General features: G+C 41.7%; 1 protein-coding gene across 6 annotated transcripts in view; it reads left to right on the forward strand.

The window, feature by feature from the left end:
* LOC106561060 (transcription factor SOX-6) overlaps nt 1-21230 on the forward strand; it is a 147265-nt gene that overhangs the window by 25580 nt on the left and 100455 nt on the right. For all 6 annotated transcript variants that reach the window (XM_014124667.3, XM_045688091.2, XM_045688092.2 and 3 more), the window contains exon 2: nt 10289-10360. The gene's annotated coding sequence lies outside the window, so the exon portion shown is untranslated. The remainder of the gene's footprint in view (nt 1-10288; nt 10361-21230) is intronic.

Here is a 21230-nt window from a genome sequence, read left to right on the forward strand (position 1 = left end):
ATTTGAGACGACTGTACAACCATCCAGATTAATTGTCAGATTCAACAGAAGATCTCTTTGTTTCTTGGGACCTAGAACAAGCATCTCTGTTTTGTCCGAGTTTAAAAGTAGAAAGTTTGCAGCCATCCACTTCTTTATGTCTGAAACACAGGCTTCTAGCGAGGGCAATTTTGGGGCTTCACCATGTTTCATTGAAATGTACAGCTGTGTGTCGTCCGCATAGCAGTGAAATTTAACATTATGTTTTCGAATGACATCCCCAAGAGGTAAAATATATATTGAAAACAATAGTGGTCCTAAAACGGAACCTTGAGGAACACCGAAATTTACAATTGATTTGTCAGAGGACAAACCATTCACAGAGACAAACTGATATCTTTCCTACAGATAAGATCTAAACCAGGCCAGAACTTGTCCATGTAGACCAATTTGGGTTTCCAATCTCTCCAAAAGAATGTGGTGATCGATGGTATCAAAAGCGGCACTAAGATCTAGGAGCACGAGGACAGATGCAGAGCCTCGGTCTGACGTCATTAAAAGGTCATTTACCACCTTCACAAGTGCAGTCTCAGTGCTATGATGGGGTCTAAAACCAGACTGAAGCATTTCGTATACATTGTTTGTCTTCAGGAAGGCAGTGAGTTGCTGTGCAACAGCTTTTTCTAAAATGTTTGAGAGGAATGGAAGATTCGATATAGGCCGATAGTTTTTTATAATTTCTGGATCAAGATTCGGCTTTTTCAAGAGAGGCTTTATTACTGCCACTTTTAGTGAGCTTGGTACACATCCGGTGGATAGAGAGCCGTTTATTATGTTCAACATAGGAGGGCCAAGCACAGGAAGCAGCTCTTTCAATAGTTTAGTTGGAATAGGGTCCAGTATGCAGCTTGAGGGTTTGGAGGCCATGATTATTTTCATCATTGCGTCAAGAGATATAGTACTAAAACACTTTAGTATCTCCCTTGATCCTAGGTCCTGGCAGAGTTGTGCAGACTCAGGACAATGGAGCTTTGGAGGAATACCCAGATTTAAAGAGGAGTCTGTAATTTGCTTTCTAATGATCATGATCTTTTCCTCAAAGAAGTTCATAAATTTATTACTGCTGAAGTGAAAGCCATCCTCCATTTGCGAAGGCTGCTTTTTAGTTAGCTTTGCGACAGTATCAAAAAGAAATTTCGGGTTGTTCTTATTTTCCTCAATTAAGTTGGAAAAATAGGATGATCGAGCAGCAGTAAGGGCTCTTCGATACTGCACGGTACTGTCTTTCCAAGCTAGTCGGAAGACTTCCAGTTTGGTGTGGCGCCATTTCCGTTCCAATTTTCTGGAAGCTTGCTTCAGAGCTCGTGTATGTTCTGTATACCAGGGAGCTAGTTTCTTATGACAGATGTTTTTAGTTTTTAGGGGTGCAACTGCATCTAGGGTATTGCGCAAGGTTAAATTGAGTTCCTCGGTTAGGTGGTTAACTGATTTTTGTCCTCTGACGTCCTTGGGTAGGCAGAGGCAGTCTGGAAGGGCATCAAGGAATCTTTGGGTTGTCTGAGAATTTATAGCACGACTTTTAATGCTCCTTGGTTGGGGTCTGAGCAGATTATTTGTTGCAATTGCAAACGTAATAAAATGGTGGTCCGATAGTCCTGGATTATGAGGAAAAACATTTAGATCCACAACATTTATTCCATGGGACAAAACTAGGTCCAGAGTATGACTGTGGCAGTGAGTAGGTCCAGAGACATGTTGGACAAAACCCACTGAGTCGATGATGGCTCCGAAAGCCTTTTGGAGTGGGTCTGTGGACTTTTCCATGGGAATGTTAAAGTCACCAAAAATTAGAATATTATCTGCTATGACTACAAGATCCGATAGGAATTCAGGGAACTCAGTGAGGAACACTGCATATGGCCCAGGAGGCCTATAAACAGTAGCTATAAAAAGTGAGTGAGTAGGCTGCATAGATTTCATGACTAGAAGCTCAAAAGACGAAAACGTCATTGTTGTTTTTTTTTTTGTAAATTGAAATTTGCTATCGTAAATGTTAGCAACACCTCCGCCTTTGCCGGATGCACGGGGGGTATGGTCACTAATGTAACCAGGGGGTGAGGCCTCATTTAACACAGTAAATTCATCAGGCTTAAGCCATGTTTCAGTCAGGCCAATCACATCAAGATTATTATCAGTGATTAGTTCATTGACTATAACTGCCTTGGAAGTGAGGGATCTAACATTAAGTAACCCAATTTTGAGATGTGAGGTATCACAATCTCTTTCAATAATGGCAGGAATGGAGGAGGTCTTTATACTAGTGAGATTGCTAAAGCGAACACCGCCATTTTTAATTTTGCCCAACCTAGATCGAGGCACAGACACGGTCTCAATGGGGAAAGCTGAGCTGACTACGCTGACTGTGCTATGTTCTTATGTTCTGAGCAAGGAACTTACACATTAGCTTTTTTACATGCCACATATTGCACTTTTACTTTCTTCTCCAACACTGTGTTTTTGGATTATTTAAACATGTTTCATTATTTACAGTTGAATACATTTAAACTCCGTTTTTCACAATTCCTGACATTTAATCCTAGTAAAAATTCCCTGTCCAAGGTCAGTTAGAACACCACTTTATTTTAATGTGAAATGTCAGAATGATAGTAGAGAGAATGATTTATTTCAGCTTTTATTTCTTTCATCACATTCCCAGTGGGTCAGAAGTTTACATACACTCAATTAGTATTTGGTAGCATTGCCTTTAAATTGTTTAACTTGGGTCAAACGTTTCGGGTAGCCTTCCACAAGCTTCCCACAATAAGTTGGGTGAAATTTGGCCCATTCCTCCTGACAGAGCTGGTGTAACTGAGTCAGGTTTGTAGGCCTCCTTGCTCGCACATGCTTTTTCAGTTCTGCCCACCAATTTTCTATAGGATTGAGGTCAGGGCTTTGTGATGGCCACTCCAATACCTTGACTTTGTTGTCCTTAAGCCATTTTGCCACAACTTTGGAAATATGCTTGGGGTCATTGTCCATTTGGAAGACCCATTTGCGAGCAAGCTTTAACTTCCTGACTGATGTCTTGAGATGTTGCTTCAATATATCCACATAATTTTCCTCCTCATGATTCCATCTATTTTGTGAGGTGCACCAGTCCCTCCTGCAGCAAAGCACCCCCACAACATGATGCTGCCACCCCCGTGCTTCACGGTTGGGATGGTGTTCTTTGGCTTGCAAGCCTCCCCCTTTTTTCTCCAAACAGAACACTGGTCATTATGGCCAAACAGTTCTATTTTTGTTTCATCAGACCACAGGACATTTCTCCAAAAAGTACAATATTTTTTCCCCATGTGCAGTTGCAAACCATAGTCTGGCTTTTTTTATGGTGGTTTTGGAGCAGTGGCTTCTTCTTTGCTGAGTAGCCTTTCAGGTTCTGTCGACATAGGACTTGTTTTACTGTGGATATAGATACTTTTGTACCCATTTCCTCCAGCATCTTCACAAGGTCTTTTGCTGTTGTTCTGGGATTGATTTGCACTTTTCGCACCAAAGTACATTCATGTCTAGAAGACAGAACGCATCTCCTTCCTGAGCGGTATGACGGCTGCGTGGTCCCATGGTGTTTATACATGCGTACTATTGTTTGTACAGATGAACGTGGTACTTTCAGGCGTTTGGAAATTGCTCCCAAGGATGAACCAGACTTGTGGAGGTCTACAATTTCTTTCTGAGGTCTTGGCTGATTTCTTTTGATTTTCCCATGATGTCAAGCAAAGAGGCACTGAGTTTGAAGGTAGGCCTTGAAATACATCCACAGGTACACCTCCAATTGACTCAAATGATGTCAATTAGCCTATCAGAAGCTTCTAAAGCCATGATGACATTTTCTGGAATTTTCCTAGCTGTTTAAAGGCACAGTCAACTTAGTGTATGTAAACTTCTGACCCACTGGAATTGTGATACAGTGAATTATAAGTGAAATAAACTGTCTGTGAACAATTGTTGTAAAAATTACCAAAACTGTAGTTTGTTAACAATACATTTGTGGAGTGGTTGAAAAATGATTTTTTATGACTCCAACCTAAGTGTATGTAAACTTCTGACTTCAACTGTATTTGAGACTAAATTGACGTTATTTATGTATTATATTAAGTTAAAATAAAAGTCTTCATTGTTCATTCAGTATTGTTGTACTTGTCATTATTACAAATATTTATCAGTATCTGCTCTTTTTGGTCCTCCAATAATCGGTATCAATATCGGCGTTGAAAAGTCATAGTCGGTCGACCTTTAAGCTGGGGTACAATTATGTACCTGTTAATAAAAGGGTACTGCCCCTGTGACAAGAGGCTGTACCCCTTTAGGAACAAATCTAATCCTTTCTTTCTGAGAGTGTAGCACCGTCAGTGAGTACTCAGTGGATCCACTGACCTAAGCTCGTCATTTCCGGATCAATTGACCTCTATTGTAGTTTAATTGACCGTTGCTGTAAAACAGTATCTGAGTAGTGCTGTGCTTAGTACTGCATTGACATCGCAACACCGAAGCTCAGGGGCTGCAAGTGTTATCGAGATGCTCTCTGTCTCACAGTGTCTCTTTGTCTACTATTGAATGTCTCAGTGTTTTTTTTCTGAGCAGAATTGACAACTGGGACGAGACAACACATGGATGTTTTAGTGTGCCGGCAATGTACTGTATTCATGTGTTTGTCCAACTGCATGCCTTGCACCATGTGTGTATTTCTCCACATATTTACCCTGGTTGTACCACTGTACCGTCTTTCGTTGGTCAATGTCTCTCTCTTGACTCACGAAAGCTATTATCTCACCAACTACCTGACATTTTGCCAAACAGGTTGCTAGCTACCCTATAATTGAACCATTTCCAGATCCTCACTCAAACAGGTATGTTCTACAGCTGCCTGAATGTTCACCTAGCATGGACAGTAATATATCACAGCTGATAGAACACTTGCCAAACAGGTAGCAGCCTTTTCCCAGTTCTTAGGGAAGGCCTGGGACGTGTATGTGTGGAGGGGAGAGACTGGTTGTCTCTCTGTGTGTGTGTGTGTGTGTGTGTGTGTGTGTGTGTGTGTGTGTGTGTGTGTGTGTGTGTGTGTGTGTGTGTGTGTGTGTGTGTGTGTGTGTGTGTGTGTGTGTGTGTGTGTGTGTGTGTGTGTGTGCATTATGTGCACATGAGTGTGTGTATGTTTGTGTGGATCATTACTTTTTCCCCAATGCTCCCACCAGCTGTGCCGGAGTTGGACTGGATGGGGCCCAGTAACTCAATGATCTGGTGGATGTACTCTGAGGAGAAGGCCTGTCTTTTGTTATTCTGGTACCTCTGTGTCAGACCTCTGTGTTTTCCTGGGTATAGACCTCAATTAATTAGGTTATCATAGCAGGGTCGTGAGCCTCTCACCCTCGCCTCTATGCACGGACAGAGCATTGACCTGCACAGCGAGATTTATTTAAACACACATGTACATGAACGCACATGAAAACACAGGCACGCACACACACAAATGTCTTCGAGGCTGAACACTTCTTTTGAGCATGTCGCATGCCATATACTGTGAAATGATGGTGTTTATGTTAAGAAGTGTGTGCGTGTGAAGTGTGTGTGCGGGCTAGTGCACGTGTGTGTGTGTGTGTGTGTGTGTGTGTGTGTGTGTGTGTGTGTGTGTGTGTGTGTGTGTGTGTGTGTGTGTGTGTGTGTGTGTGTGGTGTGTGTGTGTGTGTGTGTGTGTGTGTGTGTGTGTGTGCTCTAATGTGCACACGCATGTGTGTTAAGTGTGTTCCGTGGCTTGTTCTTGTCCTCTCCTGGGTAGCCAGCTGTCTTTCTGATTACCCAGCATCCTTCAGGTGTTGAGGCCACCAGCTGCAGATGGGAGAGTGGCGAGGGTGTGTGGACCGGTGGAGAAGGAGAGAATGGAGGAGAGGAGAGCTAGAATAACTGGTTCTGCAGATATCTGGAACGTGTTCAGACGAGCTAACGAGAGAATGTGAACGGAACTTGAGAGATCCCGACCTAGTGTAAAGTTTTTAAAGGTGGCTTTGACTCTGTGGTATTATGGAATAAATTATGGGGTGGCAGTGGTTGTTCTGCAACTGACTGTGAAACAGTCAGAGACAGAGACAGGCTCTGGAGTGAAGTTTCGCTTAGGTACAGATCTAGGATCAGCTTCCTAGATCTGGGTTGTTTGGTTGACCCAGCTGCTGGGTTGCAGGCGTTGGGTCACTCAGTTGGGCTGTTTTCATTATCGGTGCTACGTGTAGGTTATTGAGACATGACCCAGCGGGTCAGATCAGAAGACTGGAGGTGTAGTTTAGTAGGGGCGCGGCTTTCAGATGGTTCTTTTTAGCCACCCCTGAGAGTAAATGTCCTTCCTGTTCATCTGTTCTGTTGTACTGTTATCAAATGTTAAGGTCGAACATTGATGTTTTTGTTGCTTCAATGAGACTTACAGAAGTGTATGAGTTTTCTGAAAGCCTATGGAAATCCCATTGTTGGGATACAGTAAGGTGGAATACTTAAGTGATAATGTCCTCGAAGCCGGTGTTTGGAGGATATATTGGCACCGGTGTTGTTAGGCCTGAGACGAATTTGAGGGCTGGCTTCAAGGGCATGATCACCGTTATTGTTATTTTTTCATTTTTTACCCCCCTTTTCATATCCAATTTGCGATCCAGTCTCATCACTGCAACTGTCCAACGGGCTCGGGAGAGGCGAAGGTCGAGTCATGCGTCCTCCGAAACATGACCCGCCAAACCGTGCTTCTTAACACCTGCCCGCTTAACCCAAAAGCCAGCTGCAGCAATGTGTCGGAGGAAACACCTTTCAACTGACGACCAGATTCAGCCTGCAGGCACATGGCCCGCCACAAGGAGTTGCAAGAGCACGATGAGCCAAGTAAAAAAAACGATGCCAGCTGATTCATGATTTCAACAAGTTGAGAAACACTGCCTGCCTGTCTCGTCCTGACTCCCGACACGTTCATTACTATGGGACAACTGGAGATTGAATTTGAATATTGAAACAGTGTTGCAAATGTCGGAGAGATAGACATCAAGGTTTATACAAGTCTCCGCTGTTGAAAACTGAATGTTAGTCTAAAAGAAATGTGAGATAATGTCTAGATGCTTTTTATAGTAGTGAACAAGTTTATAAATTGCTTGGCTGATGAGACAGTGGGTTACGCAGTCAGATGGAACAGAGTAAATAAACATTTCAACATCATAGATTTAGCCGTGGAATAGCCGTGGAATGCGGTTTTAACCAATCAGCAGTCAACCCACCCATTGTATAACTTGTTGTAATATGTAATAAATAATCTTAATATTATAGAAGAATGTGTAAAATGCTTTTTTTAGTATTTATTTCATTTTTTATAAATGGAGGTATGAATGACATGTACTCTTACGGGTGGCCAATAAGATCTAGCTGAAAGCCATGCCAGTAATAAACCACGCCTCCTGGAAATACTTTAAGGCTTATATATTATATACCATTGAGAGTAAAAAAAAAATCAAATGATTGTTAAATTATCCCATGTTTGGGTAATCCTTAACAACCCAACTTGTTGGGTTATTCACACAACCCAACTGGCTGCATCAAAATTAACCCTGTGTGTGTTCTGTCCAATATAAACCCGGTGCTGGGTTACCAAATAAGTAGCTGCAACTTTACCCTATTCCATGGAACAGGGATATGAGTGGATGATTCTAGCACAGTGGTGGTGTTTTCTGCTGAGTAATTGTTTAGTAGTATAAGGGTTCTGGTTGTTTTTGTTGGAAATGCTCTTAATTGTACACTCAAAGAAAATAATATGGTTCTACTAGAGAATAATTTTCTTAATGAAGCTATGAATAAAAGATCTTATGTGCCCCTGTATTTTTTTCTTCTTCGTTGTTCTCAATTAGCTTCAAATTGTAGAATCAAAGGCATGTTTGGGTCGACCGTTTTGACTCTCTCTCTCTGTGTGTGTTATGTTCACATGCCATTTTTGTCCAATTTTGTCCTGACTTCATCCTACCAAATTATTAGGTTCACATCTTCAGTATATACAGTGCATTCAGAAAGTATTCAGATCCCTGGACTTTTTCCACATTTTGTTACGTTAACAGCCTTATTCTCAAATGGATTAAATAAATGTTTTCCCTCATCAATCTACACACAATACCCCATAATGACAAAGAGAAAACAGGTTTTTAGAAATGTTTGCAAATGTATAAAAAAAAAAAGTATTCAGATCTTCCGCTATGAGACTCGAAATTGAGCTCAGGTGCATCCCGTTTCCATTGATCATCCTTTGTAGTAGAAACATCTCGATTCAGTTGATTGGACATGATTTGGAAAGGCACACACCTGTCTATATAAGGTCCCACAGTTGACAATGCATGTCAGAGCAAAAACCAAGGACAATGCCCCCATTCACAGGGCACGATGTAAACCATATGCCATGGCCGTCTCAGTCACCAGATCTCAACACTTACGGGAGATTCTGGAGCTGCGCCTGAGACAGCGTTTCCTACCAGCAAAGGATTACATTTCTCGTGGAAGAATGGTGTCGCATAATTCCAATAGAGTTCCAGACACTTGTAGAATCTATGCCAAGGCACATTGAAGCTGTTCTGGCTCGTTGTGGCCCTAATAAGACACTTTATATTGGTGTGTCCTTTATTTTGTCAGTTACTGTACCTGTAGTTTGTTCTCAACAGACACTGCTCTAAGTTGAGAACATACAACATATCAGGTTAAAGGCCCAGTTCAGTCAATCTTCATTTGACTAATTTGCACAATATGAGTTGGAATAATACTATGTAATTGTGAAAATTATGATAATGCCCTTTTAGTGTAAGAGCTGTTTGAAAAGACCAGCATGTTTTGTTGGGATGGAGTTTTGACTTCACCAAGCGGTAAATTATTTAATAGACCATTAAGAGAGTTCCAAACCTCTCGGCCAATAACAGCAAATTTTCAGTTTTCCCCTCCCCACTCAGACCACTCCCAGACAGTCCTAGGACAATTCTTGCTTAAGAAATTGCTCTTTGCTAAGAAAGAATTAGTTTTTTTTCACAATTTTAATTCAAAACATTCACAGTAAGGTAGTTAATTGTTACCCAGAAATGAGTTATCGAGATTAAAAATATTTCGCAATGGAAAGCCAAAAAGTCCTGTTTTCTCCTATTAGGTGTCTAATGAGCTGGTCTGTCCATTTCCTTACCTGTTACCGTCGTCTCACCCCTACTGGGCCCTGAAGTTTTCAGGCAGCAGCTCCTGCTTTATTGTATTTATTTGTTGCCGTGGCGCCACAAACCCAGGTAGTTAGGGAAGCTTGTGGATCAATTAAGGTTGACCGTAGTAACTCACGGTAACTGACAGTCACAGGCAGGAGAATAGGCTCTTTAGAAGCTAAGTAGCTAGTGAGCGATCTTCCCTGCGTCCCAAATGGCACCCTATTCCCTATGTAGAGCACTACTTTTGACCAGGGCCCATAGGTTTCCTGTCAAAACTAGCTCACCGCATAGGGGATAGGGTGCCACCGCCTTCTTCTCCCTCCCAAGTCTACGAGGACAAAATGTCCTACCTCAGCAGCGTCAACAATAATCAGGGAACAACAAGGCTTCCAACTTCAAAGCTGTGTTCAATAATCGTAAAGTTGTGTTTCTGGGTTTGTGTGCCTGCATCCAATGTGTGTTGTCGTTCGTGTGGTGCCGTGTGTTGCAACATTACGTTACACTGCCTCTCCCACATATAGGCTCTCTGTTGGATAGGCAGCAGGTATAAAAAGAACATTCCATGCCTATATGCAAGGGAGGGGGGGGGGCAGAAGTGCACAGGACTATGCTAGAGACGGAGACGTAAGATAACCAACGAGAATAAGCAGCATTTATTAAAGATTCCCTGACCTTTTTGTTTTTAGGGGCGCACACTGAGCGAATCGTGATCATTCACACAGAACCTAATGAGATATTTCTCATTACAATCAAAACAACAGCAGCTTAAGTGGCAATTACGCGTGGACTAGAGGTCAGCGCTGTAGCCTACAGCACATCTACCAGGTGTCAGCGTGGGTTCGAATATGACCCGCTGCCTTCGTTACACACTCTTCTCCTATCTCTTCTCTGTCCAATAAAAACATTTGTGGGAATTCACACTCCATGAAAAACTGAATACATAACATAGGCATTTATGTGTGCAAGATATGACCTTGTAATCATTACGCTGTCCATATTTGTTTAAATTTTTTCCCCCCTTAATCACAATGTAGTGATGACCTCTTGTTTTTGCTCTTTTTTTTCAGGTGACGTTCATGAATCCAAAAACTGACCCATAAGTGAGCTGAGGGTGTTGGGGTTGAAGTCTCTCTACTGCGGTAAGTGTTATGGCTATTCTAACTTCTGCTGTGGAAGACATCATTTTTAAGAGAGAGTTCACTTTTTTGAAGTTAAGCTTATTCTGGACGTTGCTAAATAGTCCGCTAATAGTTTTTTTTTTAACGGTTTGGAGGAAATCGACAATGCCAAAGGGAAGTAGAAAATAAGTAGAACATTTTAAAAAGTGAACTTTCACTTTAAATCTTGGAATTCTTAGTGCGAATGTTGTGCTATGAAGAAACGTGGCGGTCTTGTATAACTGGTAATGTCAGTGGCGCGCACACCTTTTCATGTCTGCATTTTAGATTAACAAACTGTACCTAATCAAAAGGGGACCATCGTGCTCTCTCAGAAGTTTGGTTGGTGCATAAAACTTGTGAAATTCAGATAAGCAAAAAGGTATGATGGGTCCGCACTCAAAAAGATGTTGCGTAAAGGCTTTGCACCCTTCAGTGTGTAGGTACAAATCTTACAGTTTGTACCATATGAATTTCAATACCTGGGGGCGCGTGCTACGCCTCTGCTTGTTACTATAAGTTAAGTGTAACTATAATACATTTAAGTTGTGTCAAATAAATGATATGTAGCTCAGGGCTCCAGCTATGCATTTGGTTTGCTAGCTAAGTAGCTAGATGGCAAGATCAAGCTTCTTGGTTACTGCAGAGACATTCAATCCCCTCCTGGATCAAGAGCTCTGCTACCTAAATTGCAATTATTACATTTTAATTTACGTATAACCAGAGGCACACTCCAACACTCAGAGGCAGTAGGGTTGACCAGGGATGGTCTCTTGATAAGTGTGTGAATTGGACGATTTTCCTGTCCTGCTAAGCATTCAAAATCTAACGAGTACTTTTGGATGTCAGGGAATATGTATGGAGTAAAAATTATATCTATATTTTTTTGTAATGTAGTGAAGTAAAAGTAATCAAAAATATAAATAGTAAAGTACAGATACCCCCAAAAAACAACAAAGTATTTTTATTTAATCACTTGACACCACTGGTAAATAAAGGTGAATTCTGGAAGGCAGAATTTAAAGAGGAGTCTAATGATAGTATATGCCAGTGCTTATTGACAATAGATGTGAAGCTAGTATAGCTATCATTGAAAGTAAGTACAGTCCATTCAGAAAGTATTCAGATCCCTTGACTTTTTCCACATTTTGTTACGGTACAGCTTTATTCTAAAATTGATTTAAAAAATGTTTCTCATCAATCTACATACAATACCTCATAATGACAAAGTGAAAACAGTGTTTTATACAAATGTATTCAAAATAAAAACAAATACCTTATTTACATAAGTATTCAGACTCTTTGCTATGAGACTCGAAATTGAGCTCAGGTGCATCCTGTTTCCATTGATCATCCTTGAGATGTTTCTTCAACTTCAACAAGCTCCCTCACGACGCCAGGACAGCGGAGTCAATCACCACCTTCCAGAGACACCTGCAACCCCACCTCTTTAAGGAATACCTAGGATAGGATAAAGTAATCCTTCTACCCCCCCCCCCCCTAAAAGATTTAGATGCACTATTGTAAAGTGATTGTTCCACTGGATATCATAAGGTGAATGCACCAATTTGTAAGTCGCTCTGGATAAGAGCGTCTGCTAAATGACTTAAATGTTAAATGTTATGTTAAATGAGTCCACCTGTGGTAATTTCAATTGATTGGACATGATTTGGAAAGGCACACACCTGTCTATATAAGGTCCCACAGTTGACAGTGCATGTCAGAGTAAAAACCAAGCCATGAGGTCAAAGGAATTGTCCGTAGAGCTCTGAGACAGGATCTGGAGAAGGATACCAAAACATTTCTGCGGCATTGAAGGTCCCCAAGAACACAGTGGCCTCCATCATTCTTAAATGGAAGAAGTTTGGAACCACCAAGACTCTTCCTAGAGTTGGCCGCCCGGCCAAACTGAACAATCGAGGGAGAAGGGCCTTGGTCAGGGAGGTGACCAAGAACCCGATGGTCACTCTGACAGAGCTCTAGAGTTCCTCTGTGGAGATGGGAGAATCTTCCAGAAGGACAACCATCTCTGCAGCACTCCACCAATCAGGCTTTTATGGTAGAGTGGCCAGACAGAAGCCACTCCTCAGTAAAAGGCACATGACAGCCCGCTTGGAGTTTGCCAAAAGGCACCTAAAGGACTCTCAGCCATGAGAAACAAGATTCTCTTGTCTGATGAAACCAAGATTGAACTATTTGGCCTGAATGCCAAGCGTCACGTCTGGAGGAAACCTAGCACCCTCCCTACGGTGAAGCATGGTGGTGGCAGCATCATGCTGTTGGATGTTTTTCAGCGACAGAGACTGATTGACTAGTCAGGATCGAAGGAAAGCTGAACGGAGCAAAGTACAGAGAGCTCCTTGATGAAAACCTGCTCCAGAGCACTCAGGACCTCAGACTGGGGCGATGGTTCACCTTCCAACAGGACAACAACCCTAAGCACACAGCCAAGACAATGCAGGAGTGGCATCGGGACAAGTGTCTGAATGTTCTTGAGTGGCCCAGCCAGAGCCCGGACTTGAACCCAATTGAACATCTCTGGAGAGACCTGAAAATAAGTGTGCAGCAACGCTCCCCAGAATTTTTTACATTTTTTATTAAGTTTAGAATAAGGCTGTAACGTAACAAAATGTGGAAGAAGTCAAGGGGTCCTTCTGTTTTGGTTGGTATTTATTAAGTAAATAATAAAGGAGAGAAATTGATTATTTATCATATTCCTCCTCTGTGATTGGCGAGTCACTCTTGATGTTTCATTGCTATACACAAGTATTCCTCATGATGGAGGTATAGAGGCTCTGATATTCTTCCTCTCCAACCAGGAAAGCGATGTGCCTGTACATTTATATAATTGAGCTTACGCAACTAGTGTTTTCTAAAAACTATTTTAGTAATATTACCACCTACAGACCTTTGGAACAGCGATGGGAACCCCATTAGCTCTAACTACACAGCGATGGGGGAAATTCTAATCGGATTTCATTTAGGAAAATAATCCTTACAAAGATGATGTGAAATATTTAACCCGCTATATAGACAATTGATTTATGATCTGGACGGGTTCCGAAATGTAAAAAAAATACATGTTTTAACTACGTTAACTCTAGAGCACAATCAATCTTCTTCACTATGCAAAATTACATTAACTCTATACATTTCTTAGATGTACGGTACATGTTACAAAGAAGGGACAATCTCTAAGTACTACACTTTACAGAAAACCTATAGATAAAATACTATATGAACAGCTGATAGTTACCATCCTCTCCCCCTAAAAATAGGTTTACTAGGCAGCCAACTTCATAGACTGCGTCGCATCTGTGACACAGAGGAAAAACATGATAGACAATCAAATTCTCTCATTGAGCGTTTCCACTCGAGACGGTACCCTGATACCTGGCTTGATAAAGATTTTTAAATAACTAGTTGAAAGCTTGAACAGAAGCCATCAATTACTTCATAAAGCCGAACAAAAACGATATACTTACTTTCAATGATAGCTATAATACCATCAAGTCTATTGTGAAAAAGCGCTGGCATATACTATCATCAGTCTTTAAATTACGCCTTCCAGAATCCATCTTTATTTACCTAGAAACGATCAAGATATCTATCAAACATATTGTTCATATCAGATGTGGTAACTTGTATGCAGGTAGACCAGAGAAGCAACATCCCTGATTGGCAGATGAGTGACAACCCTGATTAGAAGCACCTGCTGCTCATCGGTTGCTCACCTGTGTTCCCTACAAATGCTGTTTTGAATGAAAAAGATTTGTACCTACACACTGAATGAGATCGCAAAGCTGAAACGTCTTGTGTACGCTATCCCTGATGCAGTGAAAATAATAATAATATAAATAATATAAAAATGAAGTAAGCTTTATGCGACATCTTTTTGAGTGGCGGCCCATCACGCCTTTTCGCTTATCTGAACAAACTGTACCTGACTTTTTGCGTGTCAGTTAGTTTGCCTTCATCGTTCACATACAGGGTTCCTTTGATCGCTTCCCTCATACGGATGTAGATCACTACTCCTATCAGTGTGTTTCTCTGTGTTCACTCAAAAGGAGCATTCAGTATGATGTAGAAAGGCCTCTTTTTAAAGACACACAGGCAGGCAACACTCCAGGAACCTTTTAGCGCTATGTATGCCCTTTAATGGACTTTATCCCTGTTCGCAATAAAGAGTCAAATGTCGTTGTAGTTAACACTAGCCAAAATTAAGACCGGCAATACTGAAGTCATATACATTTAAATGGTTTTGCCAGGGGATAGGAGAAACTTATGAAATGTAAAGATGGGAGAAGTTCAAGAAAAGTGCCAAATGGTTAGTCACACTTTTAAAGTAATTATAGTTGTTATAATAGTTGTCTTCATGTCGGAGGGGGAGGGAGTTTACAGTATACAGTAGGTCATCAGGTACCTGATCCTCATTGGCCCTCAACTTGGGCAGGTATTACTGATTTACTGTTTGGTGATAGGCTAATACATGTCTACTTTGTTGTCTAGGGCAGGGAGCTCCATTTCAAAGGTTTTGTTGTTAACGAGGTGTGCGCTTCATGTTGTACTCCTAGCCATACCACTTAACTCATTAATTGAAATCACTTGCGTAAAGTTAAAGTCAACTCTATTTCTTTAAATTTGGCTGAGAGGCCTTTGAGATTGTCTACACCTGGAGAAAGTCTTGAAGGGCTGTTATGAATGAGAATAAAAGGAATAGTACACTCTAAAATCAAAGTTTGTCAGATGTTTTCAAACCTCCATCGTAGTCTAATGTCAAGATGAGTTCCTGTCCCAGCCCATTGGTTAACGAGATGCAGCTTCAACCAAAATGAACGGAAAACAACATAAGCACTGCAAATCTGGAAAGAACATGGTGCTTATCTCTTCCATTCATTTTGGATTTTGCCACATTTGGAAATGCACAGGCCCAGGATGGTTGTATGGAAGAACCATTAACCTGTACAAACCTATCCTAGATCTCACTGTCTCCACTTTTGATGTTGTTTGAAGTACAGAGCCGAGGCATGGCGGAAACAAGACCACTTCAGTTTTAAATGCATCAATCGTCTCCAAATCCTAATTTGATCAGGTTTAGCGGGAAACTTTAAATTACATTATTGTCTCTTTTTAAGATGCCAATTGCCTTTCCAATTGAATTACACGGCGGGAAGAGGACAAAAATGAACGCTCATAACACAATTACAGAGTATGAATCCTGTCAGGACAGACATCAATTCACGGTTTCTTCCTGACCAACCAGCTCGATTCAGGCTTATGTAGCAAAATTTGAAAGTGTGTTTTTTTACAGTGGCTAAAAGTAGAGACTCCGAGCTAGAAAATGGTATATCGTACACTACAGTTGAGGAACAATGGGAAAGTAATTCTGCTTTGAAAGTTGATAAACTTGTAACGCCACTTTTGAGAAAATGGCCTGTGAATATTTTGGTACACCTACTGGAGAGCTCTTCTTTGTCTACACCTATTCAGCATCGTTCACACCCTCTTAAGCCGTAGCCCCACCCACCTCTTTAAGGATTCACAGTGTAGGAAACAACCAAAGTTTTCAAGACTAAAAGTGGTGAAAGTAGTAGAAAAAGTAATTGTAAAAATAAACTTTATCCAGACCTTGGCCTATATCCTGATTTGACTTTGGTGCAGGTCATGTTGTGCTTCACATTACCCACTCTGGTAAGTAAACACACACTATATCAAATAAAATCTTAAGTTACAGAAGGTGTAAACAGTAAAGTGAAATGGTTACTTGCATAGTGAAGTCTTTTGTTTAGACCTGTAGCTAGCTAGCTAGCTAGCTAGCTAAACAATGAACCATAATCCCCAACTCTAATGCTTCGTTCAAAACAATTGGGAATTTGGGAATAAAACAATCTCTGACTGGGAAAGATGTATTTGAATGGTCATCCAACTTGGAATTCCACTAGGCTTGTCGTCCACTAGAGCTCCTACACAGATCATACACACAACGTTAGCTAGCGAGCCAGCCGGCTAACATTAGCTAGCTACCTAACAGTACACTTTAACTTGAAATGAAAACGACTTTCTGACAAAATTAGAAACAAATAATATCTGAAAATGTAGCTAGACCCTTACCCGTATACATGGTTGAATGCTTCTCCCTCTGTCATGGGTGCCATGGTTGCCCTTAGTTTGAAGATGTAATCTGGAGACAGGTGTTTTATACAACAGCCTTCTTTCTGTGTTCTCTTTTTGGACTCTCTACGCATTTGGCAATCATCTCTCTGCTTCCACCAGGCATTCCACTGATTTCAAAACTTGGTCAACTTCTTCCCCACCATTTCTTCCCCACCATTGTCATCAGAAGACTCTACAATGTCTGGTTCAATGAAAAATGTTTTAACTAAATCATGGATTTCCTCATTGTCTGATTCCTTTTCAGAGTCAGAGAGAGTCAGTATGGCACGATCATTTTCCAGAAAGTAGTCCATCGCAACATTTTCCCACTGAGCTTTGTCGGTAGCGCTATTAACTTCAGGGCAGCAATGTCGAGAGCAGTAGCAAAACTTGTTAGGTTCTTCATGATATCTTAAAAAAACAGCCATAGACAGGATTATCCACACATACACATGCAGCTCATGTTATAGACAGAAGCATGCTACATGGCAGACCAATCTGAACTCATCTTTTGACATGTCCAGCCCATCCATTATCTCTGCCAGAGATAAACCAACCAGAGATAAAGCCATTTTTTTTTCTCACATTTACAGATGGCATACAAATTTGGGTTATGTAATCATTGAATCATGGCCATTATGTTGTCCCACAGAAGCTTTTAAATCACAATGAATAGGATAACATGGACATCCTACTCTGAGAAGGTTGGTACATATACGGCCTCCTTTCTGGCAAAGTCAGATCATGCTCCTGTGTCCCTACTTCATGGGTCTTGGCAATGCACTGGTTACAGCTATGAAATGCCCTTTAGTCCATCCTTATTAGATATAACCTTTTTTTCCACTCATGCCGTTATTTGTGTTATTTGTGCATTCATGGCAAATCACAGTTCATTTAACCTTGACAGCATTCATCTGTTTTTTAGGAAGGACACAATTAAACTCCTTACAACTGTTTGTTTGGCAATTGGTCTGTCTTGAAAGAACTGTATTCCTTCTGGGCTGCATCCCAAATTGGACCCTATTCCCTACATACTGGACTACTTTTGACCAGAGCCCAATGTGCCAGGTCAAAAGTAGTGTGCCATATAGGGAATAGAGTGCCATTTAGGATGCGGCCATAGTGTTCTTTCAAGACAGACACATGGCCAAACAGTTGTAACTATTGCTATCCCCATTGCTATTCCCCATTCCATATATAGTGCACTACTTTTGACCTCACATGAGCCCTATGGGCCTTAGTCAAAAGTAGTGCATTCTATAGGGAATAGGATACCACTTGGTACACATCCTATATCCCTCCTGGTTTCTCAGTTGTTAAAGTGTAGCACTGTCTATAATGACAGTCATTTCAACAGAGTCAGAGAGAACTGACCTGGCAAGTCAGCACCCTTTTGGATGGATTTGTGGTAAGCTAATGAGCTAACAAGTTAATGAGGCCTCTGAGGTTGCTGGTTTGGCTTGCTCCAGGGTGAAGTTTCCCCTGGATACAGATCTAGGATTAGCTTCCACTCCCCCAATCTTAGCCATTAGTGGGGAAAACTCAAAAATGTCCCAAGATCAGCTTCTAAAGGCGTCTTCACCCTACTCCCCGGTGTGGCACCCTTAAAACCAAACTATATACTGTGTTCTACTGAGTGCCCTCCGCATCCTTCCACTTTGTCTTTCCATTTTGTCAAAGGGAAGGGAACACTGCCGCGACTTCGCTATCCAACCGAGGTGCGTCAATTGAGTTGCCAACTGAATGAAGAGAAATCTCAGCAGCTCTTGGTGGACAGTAGAAGTTGATGAAAGTGCTTCTTTATTGTTCAAAGTAAAGCCACCGCATTTCGGTCATTAGCCTTCATCAGGATTTTTTTATTGGTATTTTGTCAAATGCAAACTTGGTAACAAGACTCGACAAGTCTTCCTCAATGCTGGTCAGGGTGGAAGTTCAGTTCAGTTATCATTTTGCATCCGTTTGACTTGGAGGTTATGTTATAGGCTCTTTTTAAATAGAGGCCACACAAATAAAAACATATTTCAATTGAAATGCCTTGCAAGTCTGTGGTGATGAGGGACCCATTTAGCTGGCAGTGTGAATGAGTATCAGATGTCTGCGCTAGCTCAAGAGGGAGTGTGTGTGTGCGAGTCCGTGTTACTATCCCGCCCGAGGTCCATATGGTTCTGTTTTGAATGCGCACATTGGTTGCAGATGGAGAGGCTATAGGTTGGGCCCGGGATGTGGTTCCTAACTTAGGGTGGATCAGCAAGCGGCTCAGAGCCAGTGAGAGAATCCACCAGCCTCATCCCACAGCCTCTTCACAAAACCACCAGCTCTATCCCTCTTTCACTTATATTACCATTGAAATTAGGCCTGTTCTAAATATTATCTCCTTCTATTTTATCCCTCCGTTTATGAAGGACTGGAGAGAAGAAAGGAGCCACGCGGCTTAGTCACTTTTTCCCCCTCTCGGCCTCCAAACCACAAGCGACGGCAGCTTCCCCTAGATTAGTACTTTTGTCTGTTCAAAAACCACTGTGGCTTTAGGGCGATCCTCCTTCCATGAGGTCATGCAGTGAGAGATGGGGTGAGAGAGGGAGGGATATATAACAAAAAGGAGGTGGAGGGGGAGGGTGAGAGTATGAGTGGAGCGGAGAGTTGGAGAACGGAGTAAGGACGTACTGCTTACTGTACCATGAGTGTTCGTGGCGCAAAGTATGTTGTTGTGCTCACTGCCATGCCAGTTGATAGGAGCAAATTGTCATCATCGTCTTTATCGCCATCACCATTGTTATCACCATTGTTGTCATCACCATTGTCGTCATCATTGTCCTAATCGTCATCATCATTGTCATCATCATCGTCTTAATCATCATCACCATTGTCATCACCATTGTCATCATCATCGTCTTTATCGTCATCATTGTCATCATCTTCATGATCTTCATTATCATCATTCCTATCCTCAGTGATGACTGACATAAGTTCGAACATCCTTCCTTGCCTCGCTCCTCACTCATCCTCTCAGATTACTTCAGATGCACAGTGACATATGTCACAGTACACATATCTCCCCAAGGGGAGACTCTGACTCTCGCCATACTGAAGTGGATGCATTTAATCTGTGTCACTCTTCTTCAGAATACACCATGTACATTCTGCGATCTGTACCAAGGCAGTGTCAAAACACGAAGGCAGGAGATTGTATTTGTTTTGGTGAAATGCTCTTTCCATTTGGTTAGTGCAGTGTTTCACCTACCATTGCATGACGGTTCTTTTGATGTCAGAGAGCTTAGATGTTGCTTTGGGGGCCTTTGCGCCCTGTCTGTTCAATTAAACTAGGGAGGAGTGTGTGTGTGTGTGTGTGTGTGTGTGTGTGTGTGTGTGTGTGTGTGTGTGTGTGTGTGTGTGTGTGTGTGTGTGTGTGTGTGTGTGTGTGTGTGTGTACGTAGTGTTTTTTGAACCGGTCACGGAGTGTGTAACTAAGAGTGATCTAATTAATTTATCCTCCTACTGGATCAGAGTAGATTAAGAACAGGAAGGTTGACAAGGCAAATAGGCTCTCTTTCTCGTCTCTTGCCCCTCTCTACTTCACTATGGAGTTTCCACCAGCTAAATATAGACCTAAGAACTTGAACTTAACCCCCTTAATCGGTAAGTAATCCTTACACTATTCCAATAGTTCTCCGAAAGTTCACCTGACCTGTGGACTAATATGGTCTTAACATTAGAACCGCCTGGCCTTTGAGCCTATAAGTACCCGCTACAGAATGTTGAGAACGTTTCCTGGCGTTTCCTTTAGCATACTGCATCAGTTGCATATCAACCAGCAAGGTACGCAAACATAAGCACCAACGCATGATAAATAGTGCATAAACAATTGTAAACCATGAATTGCATGAATAAATATTCCTGGAAGTATATCCATGTAAAAATATAACAATAGTTGCTTGACTATGTTTTGTATAATTATACAAATTCCTAGTGAAAAACGTACGCCTGAAGCCAATTTTGTACACTTTCAGTCTATGACGCATCAACATTCTAGCAGTCTAATAAATACACTGGCTTCCAGTTGAAGCTCGCATCCGCTACAAGACCATGGTGCTTGCCTACGGAGCTGTGAGGGGAACGGCACCTCCGTACTTTCAGGCTCTGATCAGGCCCTACACCCAAACAAGGGCACTGCGTTCATCCACCACTGGCCTGCTGGCCCCCCTACCTCTGAGGAAGCACAGTTCCCGCTCAGCCCAGTCAAAACTGTTCGCTGCTCTGGCACCCCAATGGTGGAACAAGCTCCCTCACGACGCCAGGACAGCGGAGTCAATCACCACCTTCCGGAGACACCTGAAACCCCACCTCTTTAAGGAATACCTAGGATAGGATAAAGTAATCCTTCTAACCCCCCCCCCCCCCCCCAAAAGATTTAGATGCACTATTGTAAAGTGGTTCCACTGGATATCATAAGGTGAATGCACCAATTTGTAAGTCGCTCTGGATAAGAGCGTCTGCTAAATGACTCAAATGTAATGTAAATGTACATTTCATATATGCTATCAGAAGAATAATAATTTGGTTGTTTTTATAAAGGTCTTAGGTAACATTTAAAATACAAAAGAAAACCATTCCAAAATAACTTAATAGCATTTTCATTAGTTTATGTTACTCTGTACTGTAAGTAATAACTAAAAACCACTCATATGATCAAGTCCATCAC

Source organism: Salmo salar, chromosome 10, assembly GCF_965601325.2.
Source record: "Salmo salar chromosome 10, fSalSal1, whole genome shotgun sequence".
In the NCBI taxonomy this organism is placed as follows: Eukaryota; Metazoa; Chordata; class Actinopteri; order Salmoniformes; family Salmonidae; genus Salmo; species Salmo salar.